The 8,146-nt window shown below is 36.4% G+C and overlaps 1 long non-coding RNA gene across 1 annotated transcript; it reads right to left on the bottom strand.

The window, feature by feature from the left end:
• Window positions 1-348: 348 nt before the first annotated feature.
• LOC121829100 (uncharacterized) lies at window positions 349-2,053 on the bottom strand. Its single transcript, XR_006071886.2, has 3 exons — window positions 1,993-2,053; window positions 1,152-1,265; window positions 349-528 (listed from the first exon to the last, which is right to left on the bottom strand). It is a non-coding gene; the product is annotated as an uncharacterized LOC121829100 (long non-coding RNA).
• Window positions 2,054-8,146: the final 6,093 nt, after the last annotated feature.

Below are 8,146 nucleotides of genomic sequence, written 5' to 3'. Positions count from 1 at the left end.
AAATGGTTCCAGTGAAAGTCAGTGGTACACTCACACACAACCTCTCCTCCAAATTATATGAATGTGAGAAAGGACCTGTAGGAAGGATGGGTGGGCTGACAAAAGTAGAGGGAAAATGAGATAAATTGGAGGGTTATATTTTATATTATATTATATTATATTATATTATATTATATTATATTATATTATATTATATTATATTATATTATATTATATTATATTATATTATATTATATTATATTATATTATATTATATTATATTATATTATACTATATTATATTAATTATATATATTATATTTTATATTATATTAATTTATTATAAACAACGCACACGACATTGTCAAAATGTTCTTAATACCTTTAATTTATTGTGTGTGTGCATATATGCATACATACATGCACAGATTACATTGCATCAGAAAGTCAGAAAACAACTTGCAGAAGTCAGTTCTCTTCTTCCACCATGTGAGCATTGAGGATCAAACTCGGGTCTTCAGGCCTGGTCACAAGTTACCAGTTGAGCCATCTTTATGGAACAAGAACAAACTTAATCACTTTGTAAAATGAAAAAAAAAAAAACTTCCCTGAAGGAAACTCAGTTTATATCATAAACCCTCTCAAGTGACCTCACTAGTAGTAGAGTTTGCCATGTAATAAAAGAACAATGAATAACTCTTGCATTGGAATTTGTCTTCATTTCTCTGAAGATGTCAACAATCCATAATTTTATAATACTAACTCTTTTTTAAACTGCAATAGATGACCATTTTGTTTTCACATTTCACAATACAAATGAAATCTGTACTTTCTTGTCTTATATCTCCCCCTCCAAAGTGATTCTCTTTGTTAGAAATGGAAGCAAATCTTCCTTGACTGTGGCTACAAAGCACTCAGAGTACAGCACCATGATCTGCTGCTGAAGCAAAACACCTACTACAGAACCTACAAAACTAAAGAGTTTCTCCACCCCCACCCCACTCCCACCCACACACTCCAGAACATTATTCATTTGGCTAAGCCAACCCTGGTAGAAGTTAGCACCTTCATGGGATGAATAAGAAGATTCATCTTTGGAAGGTCTGAGCATCATAGACATGCAGCCTCTAATGGGTGGCCTAATTCAAGGAGCAGATCCCATAAATACCATACCAGGAGGATGAAGATCCATCATTGGCATCACAGAACATCCTCCCACATGTCGTCTTGATCTAATACCAGAATGAGGAGGACCCAGGAGCCTTGGAGGAATTGTGATCATGTCCCCTGAGGAGTAGGGGGGAAAATGTTGAAATACAACCTTTTTGTTTGTTTGTTTTGTTTTATTGAGAATTAGACTTTAAGAATGCTCTTTGATCCATTTCTGGTATTAATCCTTCACATTCCCTTTGTGTTTTCTACCACCATTCTCTCTTTCTGAGATGGAGTTGCATGGGTAAAATAGGCATTGCATTAGTCACAATAAACCCCAAGCCTGTTCCTCTTCAGGTTATTGGCTATCCCAGTAAAAATAACTCTTAAGAACATCTTACCTACTTCACAGAGAGCTCCTTCAGGAAGATAGACTTGGTTCCAACATTGCTCTCTGCACATAGTACTGCAATATGATACATACTCCCACAATAAAGAAATATGCCATTCCTACCGCTGGACCTGTCTGAAGATACTTTATGCTTTCCCTGTCTGCTTGATAGCTTGCTTTTTTGTTTGTTTTCTAAAATAGAAATTTCAGTAAATAGGGAAATAAGAAAAGAAATTTCAAATAACAGGAATCTAAAATATATTTTTCTCTTATAAGCATTACTTACATATCAATGTATACTCATTTCTTAGGCATGCCACATTTATAATATTTAAACATTTGTTCAGAAATAACTACATAGACAGTCTCAGTTATAACTAAATGTCATCTTTCTTGTTCTTTAGTAAGTGATCATAGCAATTCTGCTTGTAACTATTTCACTTGTACCCTTTACCTTATTGTTATACTTACTACTTTATAGGTCATTTGGTGCCTTCCAATACTAAGTGCCACTTTTGTAGACATGTCACCTGTTCAATCAAACAGGGAAACATGTTTAGAGAGGCCTGGTGCTTGTTTCAATGCTCTGTAATCAATATCTTTAATTTCTTAATGTTTAGGCAAGCAACCCTGAATTTTTATGTTGCAGGGGTTCCTATAATATGCTCAGCTGCTCTTTCTGGAAGTAAAGCTAGAATTCCAAGGAGATGCAGGTTCTACATCAAAATATTCTATTTCTTCCATCCTTTTTCAGTCCACTTGTAGGTTTCTAAGAGCCTATATAGCTTTATCAGTGAATTCTTAATTTTACTAGATGTTCTCTTACATACTTCTAGTTCTAAAATACTATAAATCTGCTAATTTCCAAAATCTTTACAACTTAAAGATTATCTATTTTAGGCAGATGTATTTTCTAAAACTGAATCTATTGAATCTATTTAAGAAGAAAAACATATGGTGAATGTCTTCTAAGATGCTATTATCTATGAATTTATAGAACTCTATACCTTGCATTTTCATACAACTTCCCGGGGCTAGTCAGTCCTTAAAGCTTCCCATACCTTAGCCTGAAAAATGACACATCAACAGCACGCTGAGTCTCCTAATTACCAGGAATACAGGGCCCATTAAACTGTGAGGATGCATATGCACACCTAATTATGTTTATGCCTACTTATAAATCAGCAAAGTGAAAGCATATGCATGCTGGAAATTACCCATCATTAACTTTCCTAATTGCACCCAAATAAAGAGGGAAATAATTCACTTCTGAATATGTTTTCATCCTTTGGGCAAAGCCTAGTCTCATCTTGTTTAGGTTTTGAAAAATTGTCTTTTTGCTCATAAATAGAAATCAATTATTCGGGTGCCAAAACACAACATAGTTCTTCCCTGGGTGTTGAGCCAGAGAAAATGAAAAGATTCAGATATGAATGTCAGAAGACTAAAGCTGGGATTTAGGAGGCAAACAATATAGAGGGAAAATATTGCATGAATGAAAACAATTCCATCATTCTGATGGAGAGGGCAGTGCAAATGGTGACAGCCCAACCACAGATACGATAGAAGGCAACAACCAGGGACAGATCCTCAGGGAAAAAGAAGCATTAAATTTAGATGTCGGACAGAAGACTCAATTTCATGACAGTAATTGAGATCAATTGGAGCACTGTGTGTGCTCCTTACTCACAATTTCCCCTGTAGTTTCTCTGAACAATTACTGTTCTATTACTGGCAGGATTAAGATAAGACAGACAGGAGTTATGCATGCCTAATTGGACTTCCAAATATGGTTTATTGCTGTCCATAGAGACAGGAAGCAGAAAGAAAAGATGCATGGAGGATGGAGTAAAACAGGGCTTTTGATGTTCACAATAATGGAAACCCATTCTGGTGCTAATTCAGAGGTGCAGAGTGCTGAATACAAAATCAATTACAGGCACTGCCTTCAATGCCTCTCAGCTAGGTGCTTTGCAAGCATGATCTCATGCTTCCTTCATCACAGTACTGCAAAACCTTTGCTCTGGTCCTTGCTCAACAAACGGAGATGGCAATGAGGAAGTCAACTAGGAAGACCCAGTCTCAGTGATGAAGTGTAGAGTCAAACCCTGGGCCTTTTCTGATTCTAACCTGTTTCAATGTACACTGCTGCCTGCTCATGGAACCAAAATTCATAGGTTTAGTCATTTGCATTTTGCTGTGCGTGTAGATGAGCTCATTTTTTTAAAAACTAAATTGAAAATTAAATAAAACAATGTCTATTTTGAAAGGTTAACTTGTGTCCTATCACCCTTATTGGCTTCTGTGGACCAATACTAGGCCATTGTTTTCGTAATAGTTTACTTAATATCTTTGAAAACTCTCATTTATTTTATTATATCCCAAATAGTAAGTCTATCTTTCTCCTAAAGTGAAAATTGGAGATTTAATACATAGAATCTACTAATAAAAGTCACTTGTATAAAATGATGATAAGAACCACATATCCTAAGAACCATTCATCATGGTCATTTAAATGAAAGAGAAAAGAATGGGGAATATGGCCATTTACTCAGGAAGGTACTGACAGTGCTTGTGGGGTCAATATCTCAGGATCTCAGATAGAGGTTTGAGACTCAGCATCTGGCTCATTGGCCTTCTAGAGATTGTGCAAATTATTTAATGCTTATTAATACAATTTTGCCTACCATTTATTCTCTGCAGTAACCACTCTAATATTGACACCTACTCAAATATTGTCTCTCTTCACTGACATCCGTATTTTTCCCATAAAAGTTCCAGTAACATTACTTATCACCTTCTTGCTCATATTAGCAGTCTAGTCACTGTGACTTTTACAGTATTCTCATTACTGCAAAACAATGCTGCTGGTTAAACATCACTATACACTACTCCAGGATCCGTAGAGTGACAGTTTTAAGAGCCATCTGCAACCCCATGTATTTATTATTTTATATCTGAATACATATGGGAGAATAAATATAAGAATTACCTTATTATCTAGTCATCAATGTAGCTGGAGAATTTCTCTCCTGCTCCCGTCAAACCCCGCCAGTCCCGGAGCCCCCTACTTTTAAAGAGTAACAACTTGTTTGAAATGTTTACATTGCTATAGATTTTAGTTTATTGATACAAGTTTAAACTTAATTTTGTTATACTGTATATATATTTTTATTCTTGTTTGAGGTATTATGTTTATGTAATTCATTTAAAATTGTAATAGATAATTAAGAAATAGATTAATAATTAGTCATCTATGATAATCATATTTGTAGCCATGTTAGTTAAGTCTTCTAGGTATACATAGATATACTTCAGATAGATAGGTAATCTTCAAATACTTCAAAGACCTACAGAATATGACATTTAAAATGTTTTAAAAATTTAGACTTTCTGAACAGTGAGACATGTCTGCTCCTGACAGCACCAATTTACTTCAGAGAGGAGGATGGGCATCAAGACACTCCATATGGAGTTTATCTTCACCTTGGCAAAAATAGCCATTTAGATGAAAAACTGTTCTTGCCTGGACTGTTTGATCAACTGGACATACAAGACCCATAGAAAGATGACCACTAAACTTTGCTTGAAAAAATGTCCTTCAGGTTCCTGCTTCACAGAAAAAAAAAAACTGCCAGACATTCTACAGGACACTGAAAAAAATGACTGAGAGACTCTAGCCCTGTGGGCTAAATACAGATGCCCCAACTTTACAAAGGAGCATGAGGTAACTGTCCAGACTGTCAGCTGTCTCTGTCTACCCTATGAGACTCCCAAAAGTTACTTACATCCTCCCATTTCTCAGGTAATATTATATCCTTCTGAGGTCTTTGATGTAGTTAAAACTAGATAGTTACAATTTTCCTTAGTTATGATAAAAGATAAGTTAGATATAAAACCTTAAACTCACAAATATAAGATAGATAGGATATCTTCTTTAATATTATAACTATAATTCTTACTCATAATTGTTTGGTTATATATAATTTTACTATGTTAAAGTTAAAACCTTCCTTTTTGAAAAAAAAATAAGAAAAGGGGAAGTGCTATGGATATCACTCTGTATGAATAAAACACTGATTGGCCAGTGGTCAGGCAGGAAGTATAGGTGGGACAACAGAGAAGAGAATTCTGGGAAGTAGAAGGCTGAGGCAAGAGACACTGCCAGACACTGCCATGACAAACAGAATGTAAAGATGCCGGTAAACCACGAGCCACGTGGCAAGGTGTAGATTTATAGAAATGGGTTAATTGAAGATATAAGAACAGTTAGCAAGAAGCCTGCGATGGCCATACAGTTTGTAAATAATATAGGCATCTGTGTGTTTATTTTATAAGTGGGCTGTTGAACTGCCGGGGTTTGGCAGGACCCAGAGAGAAAACTCCAGCCACACATCAATAAAACTTTACTCAAAAGAAAATAAAAAGTAAATTCACTTTTAAAATCCCTCTGAGTAATTTTCTTCTGCATCCTTGCTTGCTTTCTTACAGTGGAAACGAATAAGAAAACCAATAGCCACTTTAATTTATGTCATTTTTCATTATATTGTACAATGAACTTACCCTGTTACTTGAGCTAAAAATAAATAAATAAATAAACAAATAAATACAAATAAAAATGTTGCTCTTTGATTTTTCAATATCTTTGGTTCTTAGATATGTTTCGGTTCACTTTATATCCATCATTGAATTCAAATCTTTTCCATGTTTTTGAATTCATACCTATAGCCATAATCTCCAGTTTCTTTAATGTGCTTCTACAGACTGACTTTCCTAGACTTTCAGTGTAGTTGTATCTTTCCATGACTTAAAATTTATAATCACATAGGGTAAAATCTCAAGTTGCTGGTCTCACATGCAGGACCCTCATGCTCTAACCCAGCTTGTTCTGTCTTCATTTTCTGTGGCCACCTACCCTCACCAATGGAACCCCTGAAATGCATGGGCATCCCAAACAATCTTGCTTTCTACCTGCTTGCCTTTGCTATGTTGTGCCTTCTTCACACAAGCTCTATTCTGGTGGCACAAAGCTTCTGGTTCTGTGAATTTCACCAACATCTCCCAGCTAGAGTTCCTCTATACACTCATATTCTCAAAGCCTTCTATCCTCCCATTCTACTCTTGTGGTTGCATTTGTATGCCTGTGATTATCTTTTGCAGATTCTGTCTCCACACAACCTCTACCTGCTGTCTTCTTACCTGCCAGAGGAAGAAGCAAACCTGATGCCTGTTCTTGCTCTCAGGCTGTGGACAGTGACTGATTCTCAGCAATGTGGGAAAAAAAACTGGACTCTTCCAGATGATGTCTATGAAGTAATTTTACTATTAGCAGTTGTTCTTGGATCTCTTAAATCCTGCAGAGAGCAACTCCCTAGTCATCAATTAATCCACCTGTGACAGCAGTAGATAGTGAAAAATATATTCTAATAGAGATTACTTAAAATAATGATGATTATAGTTGATATTTATAGAATGACTATATGACATCAAATAATTTTATCCTGTCAATGAAGAAAACAAAGGATAGAAGAATTAAGACAAATACCATGTACCACAAAGCTTACAGAGACTGCAAATAAAATTTCTTTGTATGACTCTACAACCCACATGTTTTGTTACTTAACTTCAAGACTAGAAATGGCTGATTTAGTTAATTGGCCTTGTACTTCCTTGTTGCTTTATCAAGTTTATTGAGATAATTCACAAATGATAGGGATTACCTATTTGAAGTACAGAATTCTCCAGTTCTTAGTACATGTACAGCTATATACAACATCACAATTATCAGTGTAGGTCATTTTTTATTATTCCCTAAATAAAATTTTGTAAACATTAGCTATTAGCTCCCAAGAACAACATATGCTCCATATTTCTTTTCTGTTGTTTTAATTTATTCCTTTCTCATACAGTATATCCCAAGCACAGTTTCCCTTCGCTCCACTCCTCCCAGTCCCTCTTCCCCGAGAGCCACTTCTCCATTTCCCTTCAGAAAAGAGCAGGCTTCCCAGGCATTTGAGCCAAACACAACATAGCAAAACACAGTAAGACCAGGCACAAACCCTTACATCAGGGCTGGGTGAGGCAACCCAGTAGAAGTAAAAGGGTCCCAAGAGCAGACAAAAGTGTCAAAAACAATCCCCACTCCCACTGTTAGGAGTCCCACGAAAACACCAAGCTACACAACCATGACATATATGCAGAGGATCTAATGCTGACCCAAACAGTGATTACTGCTTCAGGGTCTGTGATCCTATTTGAGCCCTGCTTAGTTGGTTCTGTGGGCCATGTCTCCTAGTGCCCTCCACCCCTTGGGCTTCTACAATCATTCCTCCCCGTTTTCTACTGTGAGATTCCCAAAACTCTGCCTAATGTTTGGTTATCTGCCCCCATCAGATTCCAGAGGAAGCCTCTCTGATGATGACTGGGCTAGGCACAAGTCTATGAGAATAGCAAAAGATCATTAGGAGATTTTATTGATTTTTCTTTTTCTATCCTAGGTCTCTGGGCCATCCAGCCTCTGGTTCTTGGTCATTTAGGCAGTGTCTAGCATGGGCTCCCTCTGGGTGCACAGGCCTCAAATTAGACCAGTTATTCGTTGGCCACTCCCACAAGTTCTGTGCCTCCA

This window comes from Peromyscus maniculatus, chromosome 4 (assembly GCF_049852395.1).
Source record: "Peromyscus maniculatus bairdii isolate BWxNUB_F1_BW_parent chromosome 4, HU_Pman_BW_mat_3.1, whole genome shotgun sequence".
In the NCBI taxonomy this organism is placed as follows: domain Eukaryota; kingdom Metazoa; phylum Chordata; class Mammalia; order Rodentia; family Cricetidae; genus Peromyscus; species Peromyscus maniculatus.
The sequence above is the reverse complement of the archived record's forward strand: the minus strand, read 5'-3'. Positions and strand labels throughout refer to the sequence as shown.